This window comes from Ursus americanus, chromosome 33 (assembly GCF_024610735.1).
Source record: "Ursus americanus isolate L20-20 chromosome 33, mUrsAme1.1.p, whole genome shotgun sequence".
Taxonomy (NCBI): domain Eukaryota; kingdom Metazoa; phylum Chordata; class Mammalia; order Carnivora; family Ursidae; genus Ursus; species Ursus americanus.
In genome coordinates this window covers 22,323,867-22,351,584 of record NC_142159.1, presented here as the reverse complement: position 1 = coordinate 22,351,584, position 27,718 = coordinate 22,323,867, and the positions used below count along the sequence as shown (strand labels likewise).

Here is a 27,718-nt window from a genome sequence, read left to right as displayed (position 1 = left end):
AATGGAACAGAATAGAGAACCCAGAAATGGACCCTCGGCTCTTTGGGCAACTAATATTTGATAAAGCAGGAAAAAACATCCAGTGGAAAAAAAACAGTCTCTTCAATAAATGGTGCTGGGAAAATTGGACAGCTACATGCAAAAGAATGAAACTTGACTGCTCTCTCACACCATACACAAAAATAAACTCCAAATGGATGAAAGACCTCAATGTGAGACAGGAATCCATCAAAATTCTAGAGAAGAACATAGGCAGCAACCTCTACGACATCGGCCAAAGCAACCTTTTTCATGACACATCCCCAAAGGCAAGAGAAACAAAAGATAAAATGAACTTATGGGACTTCATCAAGATAAAAAGCTTCTGCACAGCCAAGGAAACAGTCAAAAAAACTAAGAGGCAGCCCACGGAATGGGAGAATATATTTGCAAATGACACTACAGATAAAGGACTGGTATCCAAGATCTGCAAAGAACTTCACAAACTCAATACACGAGAAACAAATAAATCAAAAAATGGGCAGAAGATATGAACAGACACTTTTCCAATGAAGACATACAAATGGCTAACAGACATATGAAAAAATGTTCAAAATCATTAGCCATCAGGGAAATTCAAATCAAAACCACACTGAGATACCACCTTACGCCAGTTAGAATGGCAAAAATAGACAAGGCAAGAAACAACAGTTGTTGGAGAGGATGTGGAGAAAGGGGATCCCTCCTACATTGTTGGTGGGAATGCAAGTTGGTACAGCCACTCTGGAAAACAGTGTGGAGTTCCCTTAAAAAGTTAAAAATTGAGCTACCCTATGACCCAGCCATTGCACTACTGGGTGTTTACCCCAAAGATACAGACGTAGTGAAGAGAAGGGCCATATGCACCCCAATGTTCATAGCAGCAATGTCCACAATAGCTAAATCGTGGAAGGAGCCGAGATGCCCTTCAACAGATGACTGGATTAAGAAGTTGTGGTCCATATATACAATGGAATATTACTCAGCTATCAGAAAGAATGAATTCTCAACATTTGCTGCAACATGGACAGCACTGGAGGAGATAATGCTAAGTGAAATAAGTCAAGCAGAGAAAGACAACTATCATATGATTTCTCTCATCTACGGAACATAAGAACTAGGATGATCGGTAGGGGAAGAAAGGGATAAAGAAAGGGGGGGTAATCAGAAGGGGGAATGAAACATGAGAGACTATGGACTATGAGAAACAAACTGAGGTCCTCAGAGGGGAGGGGGGTGGGGGAATGGGATAGACCGGTGATGGGTAGTAAGGAGGGCACCTATTGCATGGTGCACTGGGTGTTATACGCAACTAATGAATCATCTAGCTTTACATCGGAAACCGGGGATGTACTGTATGGTGACTAACATAATATAATAAAAAATCAAAAAAAAAAGATAACATGAGCCCATGCCCACCTCAGGGAGTGCCAACTATGTGCCCAGCAGTGGGAGAGCCTGGATAAGCCTCATCCCACTGAGCCTTCACAACAACCCTGCTTCCATCCAATTTTACAGACGAGGAAACTGGCTCAGAGAGGTTAAGCCATCTGCCCAAGGGAATGAAGGCCCGAGGATGATAACCAAGCCTCAAAGGCGGACTATAACCCAGGTCTGTTCACTGCACAGCCCACCCAGAGCTGGTTTGCTTTTTTTTTTTTTTTAACACATCCAATGTTTATTGAAAACAGTGAGCCATTGCCAATACTGAGGAAATCTGCAACTCACTCACCCAGATCCTTCTCTTGGCTACCCCCTGAAAAGGAAGCCAGGAGCAGGACCACCCCCAATTACCAGAGAGTAGCCAATAGGGAGTACGGGGAGATGAGGAAAAAGCAGGGAGAGGAAGGAGCAAGACAGGGTGTGGAGCTACACTCACAGGGACGTACACACACACACACACACACACAGACACACACACACACACACACACACACACACAAGGACCAGGGGTGTCAGTCTCTGCCCCCACCAGGTGGCCACAGGGACATCGAAGAAAGACCAGGCATGCACAAGACATTTCAATCCTTCCTGTCTTGAAGAGTCTGCCATGAGGGGCTGGGCCAAGGTCCCTGGACTCTCAGGGCACATTAGCCCTGAGCCAAGGCGGCTTTGATGGTGGCCAACAGCTTCAGAAACTTGCTCTCTGTGTCCATGTAGCCATCACCTCTCTTCTTGGAGTGAACCAACTTCCCTGCTACCATCACTTCAAAGAAGCCAATGGCCTACGGAGTCCTCTCACCATAGATGTCCAGGCATCTGGGGAACTCATCTTCTAACTTCCTCTTGAGCTGAAGATGCTTGGACTTGTAGCCTCAAGCACCACAATAAACGATTTGGGGTGAGGGCCATGGCTGGGGACCACAGCATGGGCAGTGGTGCAGACGGGCCACCCACCTGCAGTGTGGACAGGTGAGCTCTCCATCCTGAGCTTTCTTACCTTCCTTAGCCCTTGGCGTGCATATCTGAGCTTCATGGATGCCGGGTTTGGACCTGAGGGAAGATCAGAATGCTGTATCTCTCTCCATTACCCATCAGAAAGGTGGAGAGTATCCAGGCTGGCCAACCTAGGAGAGAAGATGCAGGGCGGGGGTGGCTTTCAGGGAAGGGACCGCTGGGAGGGGGTCCTGAAGGTACTGTGTTCAATACAGCATCATTTTCAACTTGTCAGAACCTGCCAAATGAATTACAAAATAAAGCCCCAAATGACAGAATAATGAGCAATTCATTTGAAATGTAAAATAAATAGGTAAACCTCTGGTGAGAAGGCAGGATAAATGGCATTCGGATGACATTTGGTGATTAAATTAAACAGTAATGAACTTGTGAATGATGTGCCTAGAGATGGCTGGGGAGGGCGATTTTTTTTTCTGAAGCTCCAGGACTTAAAGCTCCAGCTGTTCTCAGCTCTCATGGCTGGGAGCTGGGGGTCACCGACTCTGGGAGTCAGAAGGGGGACAACTGGCCCACCTACCCCACCGGAGACCCAGCCTGGAGGGCAGAGCTGGCCTTGAGCTCCCAGACACCCAAGCCCAGGTCTGTCAGTACTAGGAGAACCTTCCAAATCATCTAGTCCATTTGTGTCATGATATATACCTTGAAAGCTGAGACCCAGAAAAATCAAGAGACTTGTCCAAGGGTGACCAGTAGAGCCAAGATCAAGGTCTTCTGACCTGCTTACTTCACCACATCTCCTCTTCCCCCTGTAGTAGTTGGTCCCCAGAGATGACCCCCCAGTAACCACACCTCTTGACATTCACATCCTTATGTGGTACCTCCCCTTAAATCTGAACTGGTTTGTGATTTGCTATTAACTAACAGAATGTGATGGAAGTAATGCTGTGTGACTTTCCAGGCTGGGTCACAAGAAACCTTGTAACTTCTACCTAAGACTCTTGGAATACTCCAGGGAAAGCCAGCTACCATGTTAGAACTCCAACTATCCTCAATGCTGTAAGGAAGCCCAAGCTAGCCACATGGAGAGGCCGCATAAAGGGGGAGAGATTGGGGCTCCTGGGTGGCTCAGTTGGTTAAGCATCCAACTCCTGGTTTCGGTTCGGGTCAGGATCTCACGGGTCATGAGATCAAGCCCGTGTCAGCCTCTGCACTCAGTGGGGAGTCTGCTTGAAGATTCTTTCTCTCTGCCACTTCCCCCATTTGCTAGCTGCTCTCTCTCAAATAAATAAATCTTAAAAAAAAAAAAAGAAAGAAAAAAAAAGGAGAGATTGCTGAACAGCCTCTGGGTATTCTGGGGCACCTCAAATGAGGCACCAGACATGTGCATGAAGAAGCCATCTTGGAATCCAGCCCTGCCAAGCATTTGGACAACTCCAACACCAGCCACCCTCTGGCTGTAATCACATGAGAGATCCCAAGTGAGCTGAGTCTAGTCAATCCACAGAAATATGAGAGTTAATAATAAATTGTTGTTTTCAGTTAGTGTGATGATTAGTTTTATGTGTCAACTTGACTGGGCTAAGGGATGCCCAGATAGCTGGTAAAACATTATTTCTGGGTGTCATGTGACCCACCACTGGGTGTGCACACAATACTCCCTCATCAAATGGAAGTGGTATATATGAGATCAGAGCCAAGCAGGCCCTGAAGGCACAAGTAAGTTACATGAAGAAATGGCCCAAATGCCCATGGTCCCCATTCTTGCTACACTGCTTTCTCTCCCAGCCTGTACCTATGGCCTCATGGGGAATTCCCTATGATCAGCTGACAGAGGAAGAGAAGAACTCAGACCTGGTTTGCAAATGGCTCTGCACAGTGTACAGGTTACCACCCAGAGTGGACAGCCGCAGCACGCAGCCCTTCCCTGGGACATCGCTAAAGACACGGTGAAGCAAAAGCTCCCAAAGGAGGCAGACGACGTGGGCAAAACTTTGGGCTGTACACCTCGTTGTCCACTTTTCTTGGAAGGAAAAATGTCCAGATGAGTAGCTATATACTGATTCATGAGCTGTGGCCGATAGTTTAGCTGGATGGTTGGAAGGAACGTGACTTAAAAATTGGTGACAACAAAATTTGAGGAAGAGGTATGCAGATAGTCCTCTCTGAATGGGCAAAAAAATGTGAAGATATTTGTGTTCCACATGCATTCTCACCAAAAGGCAATCTCAGCAGAGATAACCCACTAGATAACCTAACCTAGTGGGTAGGATGGCCCCTTCCATAATACCAGTCAGCCTCTCTCAGCCACCCCTGTCGTTGCCCAATGGGCTCATGAACAAAATGGTCATGGTGGCAGGAATGGAAGCTGTTATGGGCTCAGCAACTTGACTTCCACTTATCAAGGCCAACTTGGCTATGGCCACTGCTGTGTGCCCAATTTACCAGCAGCAGAGACCAACACAGAGCCGTCAGTATGGTACCATTCCCCCAGGGGATCAGCCAGTCACTGGTAGCAGGTTGATTACACTGGATCACTTCCATCATGGAAAGGGCAGATTTTTATCTTTACTGGAATAGACACTTATTCTGGATACAGACTTATCTCCCCTGCATGTAATACTTCTACTAAAACCATCATCCATGGATTTAGAGAATGCCTCACTCACTGTCATGGTATTACATGCAACATTGCTTCTGACCAAGGAACTAACTTACAGCAAAAGAAGTATGGTGATGAACCCACGATCATGGGATTCACTGGTCTTATCATGTTCCCCACCATCCTAAAGAGGCTGGCTTGATAGAACAGTGGAATGACCCTTTGAAGACTCACTACAGTGTCAGCTAGGTGGCAATACTTTGTAGGGCTGGGGCAAGGTTTTCCAGAAGGTTGTGTATGCTCTGGATCGGCGTCCAATATATGGTGCTCTTTCTCCAGTAGGCAGGATTCACGGTGCAAAAATGGAGGGATGGAAATGGGAGTGGCACCACTCACTATTAACTCCAGTGACTCACTAGCAAACTTTTTGCTTTCTGTTCCAGAGACTTTATGCTCAATTAGCCTAGAGGTCTTAGTTCCAGAGGGACAAAGGTAGGAGACACAACAATGATCCCGTTGAACTAGAAGCTAGGATTGCCCCTCAGGGACTTTGGGATCTTCAAGCCTCTGAGTCAATGGGCAAAAAAGGGAATCACAGCGCTGGCTGGGGTGATTGATCCTAACTTCCAAGGGGAAACTGAACTATTAGTCCACAATGGAGTGTGGAAGAGTATGCCTGGAATCCAGGAGATCCCTTAGAGAATCTCTTAGTATTGCCCTGTGATTAAAGTCAATGGAAAACTCTAACAACCTAATTCAGGCAGGACTATGAATGGCCCAGACCCTTGAGGAATGAAGGTTTGGGTCATCCCACCAAGTAAAAGACCGTGACTAGCTGAGATGCTTGCTAAAGGCAGAGGGAATACAGAATGTGCAGAAGAAGGTAGTTATAAATACCAGCTATGATCATGAGACCAGTGACAGAAATGAGGACTGCAATTATCGTCAGCATTTCTTCTTTATTTGTTGTGAATATTTGTGTGTCTGTGTACATATATTAAGCAAATATCTTTGTTTTCTTTCCTCTCTTATTCCCTTATCAAGTAACCTAAGATGTTCTGACTTAATGTCAGTATTCACGAATTGTTGATTTTACATCCCAGTGTTTAAGTTATGGGACATTGAGGAGAAGAGTAAACAGCACTCAAGGACTTTGCCTTCTCTTCTGGGGAAGGAGTTAGTGTGTTTTTGCTCATATGCAGCATAGCTGTATCACATTCGGTGGAATTATGACCTTGTGAAAGGCTTTATTTGGAGATTAAGTATGGCTTATGGAGATTGGTGTGGGTGTCAAGTTGACAAGGAGTGCACTTGTGATGGTCAATCTTGTGTGGCAACTTGACTGGGCTAAGGAATGACTGGATAGTCAGTGAAACGTTAATCCTGAGGGGTGTTTCCAGAAGAGATTAGCATTTGAATTGATAGACTGAGTAAAAAGATCGCCTCGCAGACATGAGTGGGCACCATCCAATCTATCTAGGGCAGGAATAGAACAGAAAAGCAGAGGGAGGGCCAATCTCCTCTCTTTGCTTGACCTAGGACATCCATTGTCTCCTGCCTCAGACATTGGTGCTCCTGGTTCTTGGGCTTTCAGGCTCAGACTGGGACTTACACCATCAGCCCCCCAATTCTTTGGCCTTTGGACTCAGACTTATACCATCGGCTCTCCTGGTTCTCAGGCCTTTGGACTTGACAGAACACCACCACCAGCTTTCCTGTTTCTCCAGCTTGCAGACACCAGATGGTGGGACTTCTCAGTCTCCATAATCACATGAGCCAAGTCCTACAAAAAAATCATATATATATATGTGTGTGTGTGTGATATATATATATATCCTATTGGTTCTATTTTCCTGAGAACACAGACTAAAACAGCTACTAAGTTTGGGGGCAGTTTGTTACACAGCAGTTTATAATCCGCATATAACTGACTTTCAAAAGAAGAAGAAGAAGACGTTTTCAGACAGTTGTAGCAGTAGTAGACCAGGGTCCTCGGGCCCCTCCCTCTGTGTCTAACGTGGGTCAAACATGAACTTAGATGTCCCATGAGAACCACCACTCCCTGGCCTGGAAGGAGCCTGTCAGAGGTCCTAGAGAAACTGACCCTTTGATTTCTTTACTCATTTATTCAGCAAATATGAATAAAGTTCTACCATGTGAGCAGTAAAGACATGACTGGGAGTAAAGCAGGTTTTGTCCAGGGCTCACAGCTCATCAGGAAAAACAGACACTGACCGAGTAACCCTGAGGGTTGAGTTACAGAGACAAGTGCTATGACAGGAAGAAGGAGTGGCATCTCACGACCCTGAGATCAGGACCTGAGCCCAAATCAAGAGTCAGCTACCTTAACCGCCCAAGCCACCCAGGTGCCCCGTTTTTCATTATTACCACTATCACTAAGAAAAGTGGAGATGCTTTACAAAGTTCTTCCATCTTTTTCCCCAAATTAATGGAGAATCTATTGAGCATCTTCTCAATGTCTACCTTGTAACCTGTCTACAACTGGACACTTTCCAAGCCCCAGATCCAACCCCCATGTCCCCAGATCTTCCTCCTCTCAGGTTTTCCCCCAACACTGCTTGACCTGGCTACCTTGCTCTTTCAGTGAGCCCAGCATCCATGGCCTGGGGACACTAACAGCTGGCAGAAGGGGCAGGGTGGGCAGAGCTCTGGGAGAGTGGGGAGAGTAGGCTTCAACCCTCGGACTGGGAGACACAGATCTACAGCCCTGCGGGGTCGCTGGCAGCACCCACATCTCCCAGACCATAGGATCAGCTTCCTGACCCAGGAAACCAATCTCTCGCTCAGAAACCAAGGAAAGCCTCACTTCCCATTTTGCCCGAAGTGGCAGCCAGACGGATGCGCTAAACCTTGGTCTCTCTGTGCTGTAGGAGTTGGGGACAGGGACTGATGGGTATTCATACTCAGTTTCAACTGTGATCCTTCCCATTTGGAGGATGACTCTGACCTTTCTGAAGCTTTTGCACCCCAGAAACCCTCTTGATTCTCCCCCTACTCTTTGTGGCTACTGCCCCATAATGCATGCTGTGGCACCCATCCATGCCCCTTGGCACGCCCCTCCGCACACAGAGGCCGCTTACCACAAACACCTGCAGCTCATTCCTCAAGTCCCTGGAAGCACGGGTGTCCTCTGACATGGCAGCCACTCCAGCTGCACCCTGGGGTGTTTGGTGAGTCAATGAAGGTGGGGTTAAACTTGAGCTCTAGAGCAAACCATAAGAACTACCACTCCCCAAACCTTATCAATAGTAAGATTTATTGGGCTTCATGCACCTGACGCTGAAGCTCAGAAGCCAGGGCCAAAATGGAAGCCGTCTCCCTGTTCATTGATTCATTTAACACAATTTACTGAGCACCTACTGTGTGCCAGGCAATGTGATAGCTACTGGGAATACAGCAGTGAACAACACAACCTCAACCTCAGTGCTCTGTAGGTGACGTCTTCGAAGGCAGGGTGGCTGAAACCAGCTAAGGGCTTACCAATCCCCTTTCCCTTTCCTTGGCATACAGGAAAACTACATTTCCCAGCTCCCCTCGCTCTCTCTCAACCTCTCCAAGCCTCAGTTTTCACCTCTGTGAAATGGAGATAATAACAGTCGATGGTGAGACTGTGTGTGGAAAGTATTTCACTTATGATGAGTGCTTTATTATTGTTCCTGCTCCTGCTGCTGTTGGCTTAATGAGTCTAAAGAAGAAGTGGGCTCTGTCCCTGGTTGTGAATTTCATCACTTGGAACAACTGTCTCTCCCAACCCAGGGACTCCAGGGACTTGTGTCCAGCCTCCCCAGATTCCGGACCCAGAGACAGGGAGAGCAGGGTTGGAGGGAAGGCCAGCTGCACACCAACAGCCAAGAGCAGAGGCTCCTGGAGAAACATGGCCATGGGGACATATGAGTTTGGACAGCATTTGCAAAGAGTCACGGTTACCAAGAGACAAAAGAGCATTTTCTTCTGAGAAGTTGGGAGGCCCTTGTCATCCATCCCCCACCCCCCTTCCCCAGATGCTACACGTGTACAAACTGAGGACAGCGACTTCGGTTTCCCCAAAACACCCGGAGGTTGTTGGAGAAGGAGGAAAATCAGATCCAGAGTGCGGGGCTAGGAACTTTTGCCCAGAGGTCTGTCTCCACCCCCCTGAAGTCAATATTGTTAAACTGGGGAGTACTGCTCTGCCCCCACCTCTAAGTGGGAATGTTGTGAGGTTAAAATAACATAATTGACGTGAAAGCTTTCTGGAGGAGCAGCGTTCCAACACTCCTGGACAGTGCAGCACGGAGGCAACCTCTATGATCACAGATAATAGACCGGTGAAGCCATTAGGTTATTACACGGCATTATCATTAAGGTACTTCCTGTCACTGAACTTAACTCACGCCCTGCCCCCAGCGATAGGAATGGATTCCAGAGCAAACACTTGGGGCTCGAGAGTCCTGCCTCAGGGATGGTGGGACTCTCCTTTTTTCTTTCCCAAAAGATGCTTTGACCTTCTACTCCGTGGCTCTTTCTTAAACCTAGAAATTATGGGAAAGGGAAAAAAAATGTTCCTGCTAGCAAATTTTCATGAGTATGAGAAACAGAAAGATGCTTTCCTATTTTCATTAGTCCTGGAGGGTGTCTGTCCTGAGGTGCCATTAGCCTCCAGCACATGGACATTTGTTTTATGACCTCAGGGCCTTTGCACACGTTGTTCCTCCTGCCTGCATGCTCTTCCCCCAAGATATCCGTACAGCTTACCTCTCATTCACTCAGGTCTCTATTCAAAGGTCATCTCCTCAGAGACCTCCCCCAACAACCCTTCTCAAGAACATCCCCAGTCCTCTTTATCTTCTTATCTTGCTTAATTTTTTCCTAGTGTTTGTCACTCTTCCTCATCCCATTAATATATTCAAGGGTTATGGCCCCTCTCAGCCACTGAAGTCTGCGTCCCAGAGGGCGCGAACGCCGTCTCTACTCACAACTGCATTTCCAGCACCTAAAACAGAGCCAGGCACACAGTAAGTGCTCAGCAAATATTTTTTAACAAATACATGAAATATTTATGCTTTACATTCATTCCTCAACAATGTACTGAGTGGCTTCTGCCCCCAAGCACTGGGGCTAGAACAATAAGAAGAGCCAATTCTGCCCTCAAGGAGTTCATCTTCCAATGGGACGTTAGCAGTCAAACAGGAGCACGAAGTTGGGAGCTTGGACTCAGGTTTATCCGCTAATACGTCTCCAGCACTGACAGCTCCCCTGAGCCCCAGCCTCATTCATCCACCCGCCCACTTAAAATTGTTACTAGGATGGGAATTCAAAACAGAAATCCCGATTTCCCTCTACCCCCCCTTCTCTTCCCTCCATTTCAGCTGCTCTTCCCTCCACCCCCCTGCTCTTCCCTCCATTTCAGCTGCTCTCGCCAAAGCCCAGGCACCATCTCATGTTCACAGTTTGCCCACCCCCTGCACCCAACTGGCAAGTCCTGTGGGCTCTGTCTCCAAAACATATCCCAAAATATGCTTCCTCATACGTCCCTATCCCTAAATTCCTTTTCCAAGTCAACTCCCTAAATGCTTCCAGCATCCCTGCCCACTCAGCAGCCAGAGGGGTGTTTTAAAAATATAGATATGACCACCCTTCCCTTGCTCAAAGACCTTCAGTGGCTCCCGCACCAATTCAAACCCCTTGCCTGCTGACTTCTCTGACCTCATCCCGCACATTCCGTGTTACCTACCATGCTCACCCTGCACTGGTTCTCCTGTTGCTTCCCAGACATTCCAGCCTCGTTGCTTCCACCCCAGGGCCTTTGCACTTGATATTTCCCCTGCGCAGAAAACTCTTTCTCCAGACCCTTGCAAAGCCAGCTCTGACTTCTCATTCAGCTCTCAGAGCAAATGTGTTTTCTCAGACAGGCTGCCCTTGACCACCAAACCCCACTCCCAGTCACTGCCACGGCACTGGCTCCCTACATCTCACAGAACACCATCCGAAACCCTCACGTTCACTGGGGTGCCGATCAAGTGTGTGTCTCTGCCACTGACTGGAATGGGGAGACTTGGGGCCCAGAAAGCAGCTGGTGGGCAGGATGGAAGTCCTGCTTGACTTTGTTGAGTCTGAGGGGCGTGGGGTTTTCCAGGTGGGGATGCCCCATGGGCAGGAGGACCTGTGGATCTGGAACTCAGGGAAGTGTTTGGAGTTAGAGGCGGGGATCTGGACGAGCGCTCTGAGAAGGGAGTGAAGAGTGAGAAGGGGGCCGGGTAGATTAGCACGAAAGGTAGCTGGTAGCCACAGCAGGTTCTGAGCAGGTGGCAGAGAAACCGAGAGAGAAGCACTGGCCAGACAGGCCAGTGGGCCAGCAGAGCCTGTGCCCCAGGAAACCCATCCTGGTGGTCCCCCCACAGGGGATAGAGAGGAAACCACTAAAGCAGGACCCCGAGCGTGTGATGTGCTAGGAGGGCATCCTCTCCCCTTCTGCAGACAGGGGTCTGAAATGTCGTCGGGACCACAGCTGGGGCCCCAATTCAAGCCACTCTCTTCACTCTGCTCCACAGGCACAGCCCCACCAGGCCCTCACACATCAATTCTCCTGCCCCTCGGCTTTTATGGAGCCCCTGACAATCGATGGCACCGAATGGAGTCTATAGGGCAGGGCCAGAGGGCTCAGGCGGAGAGATCATCACAGCGGTGGTGTTGCCAACATGCGTGGGGACAGATTTTCCATTAACCCGATGGCCCTCTCCTGGAGCACCCCCGCTCGGCCTCAAGCCACAGGCTTCTGGCTCCTGATCTCTCCTTGTCCCTGGCTCCCTGCTGGTGCGTGCTGAACCGGGGAGCATGCTGGCCTGGATGTCAAGGGCCTCGGATAGTTGGCCCTCTTGCAGAAAAGAGCCTGTGGGAGGGCAGTTGTAGCTCCTCTGTACCAGGCAGGCCCAGTTCCAGGGAGCAGGAGGCACGAAAGGGGAGGTGGCCATTCCAAGGGTCCCAGTAAGAGCCTCAGTTCCCAGGGTATTGATGACAAAGTGTCGTTGGCAAGGGCAGTGCGACCTAAAGGTTAGGGGCCAGGGCTCTAGCGCCCCAATCACCTCCCAATCCCTGCCCTGCTACCTCCTAGCTGCAGGGCCTTAGGCCAGTCCCCGGAGGCTCAGCTTGTCCATCCATAAGATGGGGATAATAACAGTACCTACTCCCACTGGGCTGTGGGGAGGATTAAATAAGATAATCCATGTAAAATGCTCGGTATGGTGCCTGGCACATCAGCGCTTGAGAAATATCAATATTCGTTGTGATTTCATCTTTGAATCCTTTTTAGAATGAGGTAGAGGGGCGCCTGGGTGGCACAGCGGTTGAGCGTCTGCCTTCGGCTCAGGGCGTGATCCCGGCGTTATGGGATCAAGCCCCACATCGGGCTCCTCCGCTATGAGCCTGCTTCTTCCTCTCCCACTCCCCCTGCTTGTGTTCCCTCTCTCACTGGCTGTCTCTATCTCTGTCAAATAAATAAATAAAATCTTTAAAAAAAAAAAAAAAGAATGAGGTAGAGACAGAGGAAAGAGGACCCCAGGTTTCCCCAGTATATCATCCCCAATTTTCTTTTCTCCCAGATTATTTGGCTCGGGGAGCCTGCATTCAGTGTTATTGGTTAGAGCAGTGTTATTCTCTAGAGCCAGCTGGCCAAAGGCTGGAAACACATTGCTGCTCACTACAGCCCCCCACCCAAGAAAGATATGCTCAGGTGCCCAGGTCCCAGCCCAGAGCCCCACCTCTCAGCAATCCCTCCTCCAGGGAGCCAGGACCGCAGGCCAGCAAAGATCCCAATCAGGAGGTTCCTGGCCACATTCAGAGACTCTGGACCCTTCAGGTTTTCCCATGGGGGTGAGGGGTGCTGAGGGTGGGGGAGGGGATAGACAGGAGTCAGAGTGGGGCCAGTTATTGGTGGCAGCAGGTGGGTCCCTCTGGGTCTCCCGGGCCCCTAGGAGGCAGAGAGGTGCTGCAGAATGATGTTTGTAGCTCCTGGCACCAGGAGCTCAGAAAGGCACGGGCTCTTGCTGTCTCTCTCCAGATGGAGTGGTTTCTGTGTGACGAATCATAGATTTAATGACATCTCTCCTGGGTGGGCAGGCGGTGACTTCCTCCAGAGGAGGTCTGGACCCAGGGAAAGGGCTGCAGGTAGCTGTTGCCACCCCATGGGGTGAGCAGAGCCTGTCTCTGCCTCTTTTTACAGATTAAAAACAGAATCAGGTTGAGCACCTCGTCCCGGGTCACACATCCGTGACATGGGGAGACAGGATCTAAAGCCCAGCTTTCTGACTCCAAGTCCAGGGCTCTCTCAAGGGTGAGAGCCTCTTGGGGAAATGACTTGATCACCTGCTCTCAGTGGCTTGAGGCCCCGGACACTCGGGTCCCCACAGGGGCTGGGTCTCCCGGTCTGCCCTGCAGGAAGGCCCTGTGGTGGACGAAGTGGGGACGCAAATGGGAAGGGTGATGGCACGGTGGGAATCAGAAGGGGGTTCTGGCCTCCCTGCCATCCTATCTCCCCTTCCCTTCTCTGAGCCTCAATCTTTTCAGTTGTAAGACAGGGAGATGAGATTAACAGACCTCTTCTTGCTCTCAAACATCAAAGGGATGATCCAACACCCTCAATTGTCAAGTGAAGGACTGAGGCCCAGAGAGGGAGAGTGTCTCACTCAAGGTCACACAGCTCTTTGTGGCAGAGCCAGCTAAGATCGTATGCTGGACCGATATGGGCCACGAGGCCAGTCATAGGTGTCCTTCTTCAGCCAGTTCTGCAACATCTCTGCCCAGCCAGGGCCGGACCCAACCCTTGGGCTGCTCCCCAGTCAAACTTGTGGCTTTAATCCCCACACTGCCCAGGCTGTGGGCCTCCAGCTGTGCTCCCAGACTCCAGGGGGCTTTTCCTAATGGGGAGATGGCAACCAGCCCCACAGGGGGACCTTTGCAACAGAATCAAAGGGGCAGGAGGGGCTCCCCTGGGCTCTTCCTGTCTCTGAGAAAACCCCTCCCTCAGCCATGGTGGCTGGAGGGATAACTGGAGGTAAAGGCGTTGGGAAGCCCCTGACCGAGGTTCCATGAATGCCAAGGACAGACCCCAGACCTAGGCCAGGCCCAAAACGGGAGGACTTACATTTTTATTTATTTCTAAATTTATTTGAGAGAGAGAGAGAGAGAGCAGGAGCAGGGGAGAGGGGTAGAGGGAGAAGCAGACTCCCTGTTGAGCAGGAAGCCTCATGTGGGACTCAATCCCAGGACCCCGGGATCATAACCTGAGCCGAAGGCAGATGCTTCACTGACTGAGCCACCCAGGTGGCTGAGAGAAGAGAACTTTTAAAGTCCTCCCCCGCCAGTGGGAACAAAGTACACCAACAGCTCATATTAAACATAACATTTTTGCCAACAATTTTCTACAGGGTTTTTATAATTTTGTTCTGGGAAGAGTTTGGCTACCAGGCACTTGTTTAACTTTGCCTTCCTTCTCATCCATGCTCTGGCTTACCCAGGATTTCTTACCGAGTAAGAAAATGTAGCTGACAAATTGCTTTCACGAGTAATGACACTTTTATGAATACCTAATGCAGTAATTAATGCAGTTGACCCAACGTTACATTTTGTAGACATTTAACATTTATTAATTTCGATTTCACAGTTTTCTTTTCCCATTTTGTAGCCGATAAATATTTTAAGTCCTCAGATATTTTTACAGGATCCTTAAAAGTTCGTAGGACCAAAGAGCTAGTGTGACCTTGAAAAAGGGACTGAACCTCCCTGGGCTTCAGCTTCCCACCCCCGCCCCTGTCTTGCTCCCCAGGGGCCCTGCCAGCTGTGGGTAAATCCTGCAGGGCCGAGCCACCCCAGGGGCAACATTTTAGAGTCACAGTTAGTCAGACCAAGCCCAACAGGGGCTGCCAGGCCCACGATGAAGATGCTCAGAACCACACGAAGACGGAGACAAAGATCTCCCTCTCACACATGAAGAGCAAAGCCATAAAAAATGTTATTTTGCCAGTCGGTTGAATTTCATTTGTGTGGTTTGGAGTGTATTTTCTAGTTAATGAACCTGCCACATTTATGACCACTCTTTTTCAATTCAATGGAGAGAAAGGGGAAAAAGAAAGGGGAAAAGCCTGCCATATTTCCCCCATACAGCTGACTGGCTGACAGCAGCAGGTCTGGGCAGGGCAGGGCTGCACAGCTGTGGACCTAATAACCCAGTCAAGGGCAAGTTCACTGGGGAAGTGTTTGTTCATGCAGCATCTATGATATGGGTTAAACCCCAGGGACAAGTCCCTAGCATAGGGCACTTGCTGAAGGGAAGTCTGTCCCCAACTCCACCTCCAAGCATCTTTCCTGGGTCAAGGTGACCGGGTCTGCGGGGTTCCTCTGCTGGCAGGCTGGAGGATGCCAAGTGGCCAGCACCATCTACCCTAGTTAAACAGGTGTGGGGCAAAAGTCAAGAGACTGGAACGTGGCCAGGGGAAGAGGAGAGGAAGGTACGCCCCGGCAGACTCATCCACCCATGAGGCACACTGTGTGTGAATAAGTCATGACTGTTGGGACCAGCAACCCCAACTACACACACACACACACACACACACACACACACACACACACACACACACGGGCTCCCTCTCCTTCCCCCAGCCCAGCACCACTCCCTGGGCCACTTTCCAAGGAGCAATCTGAGGCCTCAGTCTCCGGGGGGATTCACAGCTGCCCACCCCACCATTACCCAAGAGGGGACACCCCTGCCCACGCCGGTCATGAACTGCAAGGGCAGCAAACCGGGAATGACTTTGCAGGGCCACCGAGGGGGTGGGCTTTGGCAGGCAAGCCCCTATCCAAGCTGGAGAAATCCCTCTTCTTCTCTGATTTCTCCCTCAATCACCCCCACGCCCCTCTCACCTTCACAGCAGCCCCTGCTCACCTGTGCAGTCGTGAACCATATCTTCATTCATTCACACACTCTCAGTCCCATCCACTCTATGCAGGCAAACAAGGCAGACCACAGCCCCTGAGCCCAAGGAATTCTCAACACTACTAGAGAAACAAGTAAGCATGGCAGTCCCAGAGGAGGAGCCAATTCTGATGGAAACACAGGCTCAGGGAGCACAGTGGGTACCCCGTCAGGGTGGTGGAGGCAGCATGCCTGGAAGACTTCCTGGAAGAGGAGACATCTCATCTGGGAAGGGAGGAGGGGATTCATGGACGGTGAGAGGGGAGCCAGAGCTCTGAGGATGCCTTGAGCTGCAACACCCACACGGCCACAGGGTGCATGAACGGGAACTGAGGAGAGAGAGAGTCTGAGCCACTGATTTCAGGCTGCCAGGGCCTCAAATCCTCCACTTTTCAGAATAGCCAGCACACGGGCTCCAGGGATTTGCACTTGAAGAGGGATCAGAGCCCCTGAAGGGCATCCACCCAGCTCTCCATCCTGGGCCAGAGAGACTTCAACCTGGAACTCTTCTCCCTCCCTCCTCTGGTCTCCAGACCCTGCACACCCTGCACCCATCTTACTGGGAGATCACCATGATAACACCCACACTGGGCGTCCTGCCCCTGCCACTAGACTGGGGCACACCAGGTCTTACACAGCACCTGCCTTGGCTGAACCAGCACTGAGCTCAGCGTCCCTGCTGGGCCATGGGAGGGGGGTGGGGGCAGTAACACCTTGCAAGACCTTCGCAGTGTAACAGGAGTGTCTAGAAACACCATCACCTTGAGAAGGGTAGAAAGAGGTGGCGTGGCATTCATCGAGGCCCAGAGAGCCGGGGGCCCAGCCGAGGCTGCAGAACTTGTAGGTGTTCTGGCCCGACCTGAATCCAAAGCTGTGTGGTTCCAAAGTTCGTGCCTCCACCCGCTGGGCCATTAAGCCACAAAACCCCAAACGCCCGCCACGGCTGAGTGGGTCAGAAGTTGAGTGGAATGCAAGCGGTGGTGTTGTGGGGAGTCGGCCCCATTTACACAGACAGCCAAAATTCTACCCCAGCTGACTGCTGCCGTGTGGGAAGGTTGGTCCCCCGATGTGAGCTCATCTGATCTTTTCAGAAAGCAGGAATCCAGCTTTTCATAGGAGACACTCAAGTTTATAAGGGTTATCTAATCAAAATACATGTCATTAGATGTCGTATTGGTTAGACAAGGCATGTCTACCTCCAGTTTATATGTATTGACTCAATAAATATTTCATGAGCACCTACTATATGACAGGTAGGGTAACGAAATCTTCCCAGGGCACCCAGGCTGTGCTGGTTTGAAGACTGACAGACCTACATCCTGGGAACCCCCTCAATCCCTCTGCCGGAGACTGACGTTTGGGTCTTCAGGGGAGCATAGGACAAAGTCCCTGGCCTGTGGGAGCTTCTGCTGTGGAAGAAGGGGACAATACATGCATCATCCCCCCAGGCAAGACAGAAGGAAAATACAGGGTAAAGGATAGACTCAGTGGGGGGCAGGGGGTCTGATCAGGGACGACTGCTCTGAGGGGGTGACAGTCATCCCCGTGGAATCCTGAAGGATGGGAAGAAAAATGGTCAAGAAAATATCTGCCGTAACAGATGCATCGGCGAAAATATGAAAATATGTCTGTACAAGCTATTCACTGCGCTCTGTTTGTAAAAACAAGATTGGGAATGACCCGGATAACATCAGTAGGGGACGTGGGTGGTGGGGCACCATGCAGCTGTGGGAGGAGCTGTGTACCCCGCTACACAGTGCCTGTTGTCAAGGACACACCGTTGAGGTTCAGAAAGCTGGGGTGGAAAGACGCATACAACAGGGCTGTCATTTATCTAAGAAATTGTGGGGGTGTGCTTACATTTAAAAGTAAATAAGTACAGGGACGCCCAGGGGCTCTGTCGGTTAAGCGTCTACCTTCGGCTCAGGTCATGGTCCTGGGGTCTTGGGATGGAGCCTCGCACTGGGCTCCCCGCTCATCAGGGAGTCTGCTTCTCCTTCTCCCTCCACTGCTCCCCCCCCATGCTCTTTCTCTCTCTCTCTCTCTCTCTCTCAAATAAATAAATAAAATCTTAAAAAAAAAAAGTAAATAAGCTCAGGGACTCCTGGATGGCTGTCGGTTAAGCAATCGACTCGATTTCGGCTCAGGTCATGATCTCAGGGTCCTGAGATGGAGTCTCGAAACGGGCTCTGTGCTCGGCGGGGAGACTGCTTGAGAGTCTCTCTCTCCCCCTGCCCTTCCCCCCAGCTCTCTCTCGCTCTTAAATTAAAAAGTCTTAAAAAAAAAGAATGAATGAATGAAAGCAAGCAAGCAAGCCACCTGAATCTGGAGATAGGCAGGAACCCACAGTGTCCCAAGTAAAAACTCAATAAAAATAAATTAAAACATTGCCAAAAGAAAAAATGTATGGGCCAATGGGGGAAATTTACCCACGTCCTAGATGTCAGATGGTATTAAGGATAATAGAGCTTATTTCTTGGGTGTGATAATAGTGTTGGGGTTAGGTTCCAGTAAAGAGCCTTTTTATCTTTTGGAGCTAATTCTAAAATAGCTACAGATTAAATGACAACATGCCCGAGTTTTGCCTCACAAAAACCCGCTGCGGAAGTGGGCAGGGCTATAAATAAAACAAGACTGATTGGTCATGAATTATAATCCTCGGGTCTGGGTGATGGATAGTGGGGAGGTTCATTATTTTCTCTCCTATTGTATCTGTTTGAAAGGGGAAAAAAAGTAAAAACAAACAAACGAAACAGGATTTGGGGTGAGAACTTTCTAGGCAGATGTTATCAGCCACCACAAAGGCCCTGGGGCTGGTGTGAGTGTGGCCAGCACAAGGGTAGGCAAGGAGGCCAGTGTGGCTGGAGCACAATGGATGATGTGCGGGAGTGTCACACGAGGTCAGAGACACAGGGGTCCTGGCCGTGCAGGGCCTGGGGAGGGGGGAGGAGCGTGGGCTTCACCCTGACCGCCAAGCAGGAGCCATTAGAGAGCTGTGGGCAGCGGTGGGGCTGAATCTTTTGATTAACAACATGTAGCCTCCCCACAGGGTGGACTATTACTCAGCCACAAACAGGAATGAAATACTACGCACCCTATAACTTTTAACATACTAAGGGAAAGAAATCGTACACAAAAGGCCACATATTGTAGGATCCCAATTATGTAAACTATCCAGAATAGGCAAACCGATAGAGACAGAAGCAGACTCGTGGTTGTCCAGGGCTGGGGGGAAGGGGGGGTAGGGACCAACTGCTAATGGGTTACAGGATTTCTTTCTGCAGGATGGAATGTTCTGGAATTAGTTGTAACGGCTGCACCGTATAGTGACTATACGAAAACTACTGAATTACACACTTTAAAATGGTGATTCTTTATGTTATATGAATCATACGTTTTTTGAAAACCCCAAAAAGACAAGATCCTTTTGGCTGCTCTGGAGAGTAAGCAACAGGAAGGGAGCCGGGAAGCAGGAAGAACAGTCCTGGGACAGGAGGCCGTGGCCGTGGGAAGGGACCACTGCTCACACCCCTGGTGGGCTGACTGGGGAGGAGAGAAAGAGGCATGAGGGTGGCTGGAGATGCCACCATCTACCAAGATGAGGAAGGCCAGGGTCCAGGAAGTAGCAGACTTCTGTTGCACTTTCCTTAGGTTCTAGGTGCTCAGTGGTCATTAGTACTTCTCCCCACATCATCCCAGACCCTCTCTTCCAGGCCTCCAGGTGTGGGGTGAGGCCATGCAGCCAGTTTGGGCCAATAAGGTATAAGCTGAAGTGAGGTGCTTCAGGAGACCGTCCAGAGCTTGCTGCCGAGGTGGCTTACTACATTCAAGATGGTGGCTGCTTCACCCACCTGGGTTCTGGAGTAAGAAGACACGAGCGGAGCCCCAGCAACCCCACAACAGATGTTGCAGCTCCACCATTACTAAGTGAATGACCTTGAGGAAGTTGCTGAAATTCCCTGTGCTTCTGTTCCCCACCTATGAAATAGGGACAGTAATAATACCCACCTTTCGGCATCACCAGGCCTGAAGTAAGGAATGAAATGGGTATGCCAGTCAGGCACCTTTAGTCACCAGGAACCGAAGTCCAACCCAAGCTAGTTCGTGGGGAAATGGTACTCAGCATCTCCAGTAACTGAAAAGTCCAAGTATGGTAGGCACGGCTGGATCCAGGGACTAAACAACCTCCTTCAACCTCATCTCTCTCTCTTTCTCTCTCTCCTGAACACAGCTCCCTCCATGTAGTAGGGGAGAGCAAAACTCCAGCTGACATCACCCCAATAAGCAAATTTAGATGAAAGAGAGGAAGCAAAACCCCAGAGAACCCCAGAGATTGGCCCAGCCTGGATCTCACAGGCTCTCATTAAGCAGAAAGGGATCCAGTGTGAAGAGCTCCCCACAACTAAATGGAGTGGCCAGGGGAATGTTCTCCCAAAGGAGGGGGCTCTGCCACCAAAGAAGAGGGAGCACTGATGCTGAGCAGATAAAATATGGACACATCAGAGTCTCCCAGTAGATGACTGAGCAGCTAGGCAGGGTAGGGCTGCAGCCTGCGACCATCTGGGAGGAAAGGGTGTGGGAAGGGGGTAAAGGGGTGTTGGGGGGAGAAGGGGGGAGGAGGAGAGGAGTAAGAGAGGAAGAGAAAGGAAAGGAAGCATTAGGGAGAGAAGGGAAGGGGGCGTGCCTGGACCACTCCGGGCTCTGCCTGAGCTCAGCACCCATACAGGCCCCCAAACACCCTGCTTGGGTGAAGCCAGCCCCACCCCAGCCCCAACCTGCTCGCCACAAGTTCATCCCACACCCCTGGCCTTGGTACTTGGTTTCCACAAACCAGGTCTGAGCCCATCTATTCGTGTTGCCCTTCTGGCCAGTCAGCCTACCAGGGGCCAAGGACTTTTGCTGGAATTCTGGGTGGATATCTCTCCTTCTGTGCCGGGAGGCATAGCTGGGATGGTAACAGCCCTTTTGCCACCATGAAGGAAGCCATCCTCCAGTCAAAACCAACACCAGGAATGGAAGAGAGTGGAGCGATGGGAAATAATTGGACAATCCATGACCACCGGGAGGCTGAGTATGGCTGTGGGGCTGGCTTACCACTGGGTCCCAGTGGCACGAGCTGATACACCCCCTCACTGGTTTAAGCCACTTTGAACTGAGTTCTATTACATTCACACAAGGGCAGCAGAAAAGCTGAGGGAAATGGAGACAAGCCACTGTCCTCTCTCTGAGCATCTGTCTGTTCTGCCTGATGCCAAAGGGGGACGAATGGCTACAGGGGGTTCTGTATTAGTCAGGGTTTGCCAGAGAAACAGAACTAATAGGATATGTGTGTATATATATATAGAGAGAGAGAGAGAGAGAGAGACAGAGACAGAGACAGAGAGAGAGAGAGAGAGAGAGAGAGATTTATTTAAGGAATTGGCTGGCAAGTCCAAAATCTGCAAGATGGGCCAGCAGGCTAGAGACCCAGAGGAGAGCCCATGCTGAAGTTCGAGTCCAAAGGTGTCTGCTGACCCAGAGGTCAGGCTTTTGTTCTTTTCACACCTTCAACTAGTTGGATGAGACCCACTCACATTATGGAGGGCAATCTGCTTTTACTCAAAATCCATTGTCCACTATTTTTTTTAAAGATTTTATTTATTTATTTATTTGACAGAGATAGAGACAGCCAGCAAGAGAGGGAACACAAGCAGGGGGAGTGGGAGAGGAAGAAGCAGACTCATAGCAGAGGAGCCTGATGTGGGGCTCGATCCCATAACGCCGGGATCACGCCCTGAGCCGAAGGCAGACGCTTAACCGCTGTGCCACCCAGGTGCCCCCATTGTCCACTATTTTAAGTGTTAATCTCATCCCAAAATACCCTCACAGAAACATCCAGAATAATGTTTGACCACTTATCTGGACACCATAACCCTGCCAAGTTGACACATAAAATAGACCATCATAGGGTCCCCAGATGCACCTTGTTCAACTCCCTCAGGTACAGATGAAGAAACAGAGGTCCAGAGAGGCCCACTGGTCTGTGCCAGGTCACACAGCAATGTAGCAGCAGAGCTTGGCTGCCTCCATCCCAGCTTAGGCCAGTGCTCTCTGGAGAGTCCCCTCACTCCTGCTGTGGCTCCTGGGAACCCAGGGACCAGATAAGAGCAGGAGCCACAGGCAGGCTAGCCCAACACACCTGAGCGATTGGCCTGTGAGAAGAAATGCTGGCTGGCGTGGAATTTGCATATCGTTTACATGCTGTTCCCCAAAGTTCAAACGATACAGAAATTTCTCACATCTACCTTTTTCCCTGGAACCTTGTAGCTTCAGCTGCATTCCTTTGGAAGGACCCAGAAAGCCCTGGTTCTTCTGTGTTGGTGACCTTCCCCTTCACCTGTCCCCTGACTCCCACCCAGGGGCTGCACCAGCCATGAGGTCAGGTTCAACTGATCGAGGTTTTCCTCCACGCGGCAAATGCGGCACTGCCCATGTGGGAGTTCCTTCAGGTGGTACAAGAATAGACATTTTTTATTTTAATAGTCATGTATTCATTTTTATGTTGCTTTGAATTTATGACTAGGGATACTGGTTTCCCATTTATGGAGGTGATATAAAGTTTCCCTTTAAACTAAATTTAAGTTTTCTAAAAGTGAGTCAATGGAAATAAAAATAGTCTGTAAATAACGGAACAGGCAGTATGTCGATATGGCCAAAACAGAGATGAAATAACCAGGATTTTAGAAATGCTGGACTGACCAAAATCCCTCCCGCCACCATGTCAACCCATTTCCACTTGGCCCGGCCCGAGGGGAGGTGAGGACCGAGTGAAGAAGTGTTCACTCTCCTGTCTCAGGAGCCATGGCGTATCAAGCCATTTCGCTCCAGAATCCCCTAGACCCCAGGGGAAGGGTCCCAGCACCAGTTTGGGGGACTCAGTATCTACCCAAGGAACATCCCACTAGGACCCACTTCCTCTCCTGCCTCCCAGAAAGGGAGTCATGGTTTCCCACCTAGACCACCCACCAGCATGGAAATAAGCCATTACTCCATACATAAAAGCCTGCAAGGTAATTAATATCCCAGCCATTTAACTCAGCTGTAATACCCTCACCGTTAATAAGCTAGCTAAGAGCTCCGCTTGAAATTAATAACTTGCAAATGACCCAAGAGCCCTGGTTTCCTACCTTCTTTTTTTTTAAACCAAAAAAAAAAAAAAAAAACCAGAAAAAAAAAACCCAGAATTTAAATAGAAAAGCAATTTTCATTTATGAGCCAGTATCATTATTCGTAACTGGAGAATTGCAAGGAGTAAAAGCCTTTTCCACTTAATTAGAATCGTGAGTATCACAGCAAAGGGGGGAGGCCACACCTAGCACAGGGCATTAAGGAGGCAAAAGGTACAAATCGAAAGGAAGGAAGTCCCTTCCAGGTAGCTGCAGGTCTGCACAACGGCCCGAGGGGAAGGACCCGTCCTCTGGCATCTTCTGCCCTGGGAGCCCAGCGCTTGCAGCCACCGGGGGCCGAGGCCGGCAGGGGAGAACTGTGCAAAGACGCCTGCGTGTCACGTCCATGTCCTCAAGACACAGGTGATAAAGCCTAATCTTAAACTACAAGGGAAGAGGAAGGGAGAGAGCAGAGCCAGCAAGAGAAGCCGCAGAGACCCGATGAGAGGCTGGGGGGAGGAAGGACTGGAGGCAGGAGGGATGAAACGGGGAGAGAGAGCTGTCTGTCTGTCCTCTCATATGGAGGACCCTGCCCTGAGGCTCCTGACCCCCAACCACCCCACCCCGTGAACCAGATGCTAGGCAGGTGCACTCTCAGTTTAGCCTCACGGTCACCAGCAAACCTCACAAGACAACCCGTATCTCTGTCCTAGGGAGGAGATGAGACTCAGAGAGGGGAGGGACATGCCCTGGGGTCACCCAGCCGGTGTTGGGCAGAGCTACAAAGCAGACTCAAGTCCTTGATTGCATGCCAGGCCCAGCATCCAAGGCCACCAGCTAGCTCTGCCTTCCTTTCATTTGTTTATTTTTTAAGATTTTATTTATTTATTTATTTGAGAGGGAGAGAGAGGGAGTGGGGAGACGGGCAGAGGGAGAGAGAGAATCCCAAGTAACCTGCTGCTCAGTGCAGAGCCCGACGCGGGGCTCGATCTCATGACCCTGAGATCATGGCCTGAGCCGAAACCAAGAGTCGGATGCTTAACCAACTGAGTGACCCAGGCGCCCCAGCTCCGCCCTTTCTTTTAAACCTCCCAGCATCCTGGTAAAGAGGACCTCATCGTCGCAGCTGAGGCTCCGGCTAGCTGAGGGCAAGTCCTGGCCAGGGCCAAGACCAGGACTTGAACCCAGGCCTTGGACTCAAAGTCCAGAGCTTGCTTCACACCAAGGCACAAACATCAGGGAAGTTGATGGTTGAACCAAACCACAGAGTTCAGCTGAGCCCCTGGAGGTTGGCGTCTAGACTTGGAATGTCCAAGCTCTAAAGATCCGCCAAGGGCGCCTGGGTGGCTCAGGTGGTTAAGCATCTGCCTCCGGCCGGGTCATGATCTCAGGGTTCTGGGATCAAGCCCCGCGCCAGGAGTGGGGAGTCTGCTTCTCCCTCTCCCACTACCTCTCCCCTCTGCTTGTGTTCTCGCTCTCACTCTCAAATGAATAAATAAAAACTCTTTTAAAAAAATAAAAATAAAATAAAGATCCCACGAGTCACTTCATCCCCTGCCAGGCTCATTCCACAGGTGGGGAGACCAAAGTCCTAGAGAGGAGGCCCTGACTTGGCCAAGGTCACATGCTCCTCCCCTCCCCCCCCCACTGGCCTCCTGGGGCAACCCCAGGCCTGCACCCTCACCTCCTCCCCGCAGCCCAGCCTGGCCCGGCCCCAGGCACGGGCATACAGTGAAACCTGACAGCGCCAGGAAGCGCTCTTAGCTCCCAGATGCTCTGCCAGCTGGCAGGCCTGGGCCTCACTGTGGGCCGCCTACCACGTGTGGACGCAAACCAGTCCCCACCAGGAGGCTTAGGTTGGAGTCTGGGCTCAGCAGCCGCTGCCTCTCCAGCCGTGTGCAAGGCGTACCCTGCCCGCTCACAGGGGAGCAGAGGAGGCAAGGCGAGCCTCAAACAGGAATGAGCTCAGCAACCCCAGATTTCGTAGGCAGTGGTTCGTAGCTGTCAGGTGATGAACCCACTACATCAGAATCACTTCTCCAGAATACAGCCCCTGGGCCTCACTCCCAAGAGAGTGTGACCTGGCAGGTCTGAGGGAGGGTCCCGGACTCTGTATCTGAAAGCCCCCTGCCCCGTGCAGCTAACTCGGGCGAGCAGGCTTGGGGACCACGGCTCACAGCCCTTTACTCACGAAGGGTCAAACTTGGGGGCATCTTAAGAACTCTCTAGCCCAGCCCGTCCATGGTACAGATGGGAAAACTGAGGCTATGGGACTTGTCTTGATTCAATGGTGGTGCTATTACTCAGAGCCAGGTGTCCTGGCTCCCAGACCGGGCTGTTTGCCCGTCTGTGAAGCCGTCTTGGGGGACAGTGGGAAAGGGCTTCTAGCCCAGGACTGTAGGCCATGCTTGGCACGGAGTGAGACTTTCGTGGAGTATTGATGGATGGGAATAAAGAGCATTGACCTAGGGACAGATAGTGCCTTTTTCTGCCCATCTCTCCCTGCCCCATGGGGTTCTGAAGGATCTCAGTCACAAAGGTTTGTGGGAAACATCTCTCTCCTTCCCTCCCTCTCTCCATCTCTCTGTCTCTCTCTCTCTGGATCTTTGTCTCTGTCTTTCTGTCTGTCTCTGTCTCTCTCTGTCACACACTCATACACACACACACACACACACACACACATGCACACACACAACGTGGGTGGGTGGGTGACAGGACCTGGCTGCCTAGAGTTCTTATCCCCCTGACCTCTTCACCCGCTCTTCTTGGGATCTGTTGAGTAACAGCAGTTGCCTCCCAATCTATTGGTCTCACTGCACCTAAAAAATCATAAAACTAGACCATAAAACACCCTCTGCACCTCAGTTTCCCCACTCACAACCTGGGGTTGCGTCCACCCATCCTGCCACAGGGGTCGGCAGGTCGGACGTGATAATGCTGTAAAAAGCCTTGAAACCACAGAGGGCTCTGACCTTCAGGGAGAGAGAAGGCACATCCAGAGCCAAAGGCGGTCCTTTGCGAAGCCCACCATCAGAGCGCCTCCTCGGGACGCCTCTTGGAGTAGGTGGGGCCAGAATGACCCCCCTCTTTCCAAAGAGGTAAAATGAGGCATGGCAAGGTAAATGACTGACCCAAGGACACACACTGGTTATCCAAAGACCCAGGACTGGAAATCAAGAGACGGGAGAAAGTGCCATCCAGGCCGGTTGGGGTTAACCAAGGAGAGTGTCTGGGGGGAGGGAGGGAGATGGTGGAGCAGCCGGTTGCCTGTTGCCAGACGTGGTGCACGTGCACTCACACACACGTTCGCACCCACTCTTTCCGCCAGCCCTGGCAGAATTAGGAATGCAGGCAGTGTAGGGAACCGGCTAGACAATTACCCTGTCACTCCCGCTCCTAATTCCCCCTCCCTGTCCTTGGACACAATTGAGCGTCTCTTGTAGGTTCACAATTAGACCCCTTCTCCAACTGGCATTGTTTCCGCGCCTCAGCACGTGACTTCCCCTCTCCCCAAGCTCTTCAGCGGCAGACCTCTCAGCCCAGCAAAGCCTGACAAATCCTTCCTGCAAACGTGTCTCAGGCTCAGAATAGCCTCCCCAAATAAAATAAAAACCCTTATGAAGTGACTCCAGGTAAGTCAGAGCGTTCTGCGCACAGCAACATTCCCAGCGTGTCTGCCTTCTCCCCAGGTCACGACCATTTCTCATCTCTGACAGCCATTCTGGCCAAGGCCACGGACAGCCAAGGGAAGCCGGTTGCTCCGAAGACCCCCAACGACCAGATCACAGTGATTAGACGCCCCCACTTTCCCGTCTGGAGCATGCTAGGGGTCGGGCAAGGAAGACATCTGGTCTCCCATGCAGAGACAGAATAACAATGCTCAGGGATGTTGGCGATGCGAGCTGTTGTCGCTGACTATGTGCCAGACACTACTCTAAGCCCCGTGCGTTTATTAGCTCACTTAGCCCTCATACCAGCTCTCTGAGACAGGTATCATTACTGTGCCCCTTTTACAGATGGGGACCGAGACCATCTGAGGACAAGATCAGCATCCTCTCAAGGCAATGATCATTGGAGCAGAGAAATGGCTGCCTGTTTAGGTGGGACAAGCACACTTCAGTTTGCCCTAGTCCCCACGGCCCCCTACTATATTATACCCTGTCTGCCTGGCCCATTTAAATCACTTGCTTCCCCCCCCCCCCGCAGCTAAGTTTTTAACCCATATAGCATGCTGCCTCCTCCCCCCTACTTCCTCCGCCCCCCCCCCCAATCTGGCTCTTAAGGAATTGGGATCTGGCACCTACAGACCTGCACAAGGCTGCACCCTTCCTTCAGACCAGCCCCTCCTTCAGACCAGCTCCTCCAGGAAGCCTTCCCTGTTTAACCATCAACCTGTAAATGTCTAAGCCGAAAGAATTCCTGGAGTCCATCTGGTGCTCACCCATCAGTTGCAGAAAAGAGCCTGAGGCCCAGAGAGCCATGACATGCGGCTACCCCCTCACATGATCATGAAGGCTTGTCCCACCAGCAAGGTCCCCACTCCTGCTCCTACCGGTGGTGGGGAGCTAGGGCTGGGGTTGTTCTCATGCTCAT

The 27,718-nt window shown here is 50.8% G+C and overlaps 1 pseudogene; it reads right to left on the bottom strand.

The window, feature by feature from the left end:
* Positions 1 to 2,108: 2,108 nt before the first annotated feature.
* On the bottom strand, positions 2,109 to 8,172 carry LOC123779114 (selenoprotein W pseudogene; annotated as a pseudogene).
* Positions 8,173 to 27,718: the final 19,546 nt, after the last annotated feature.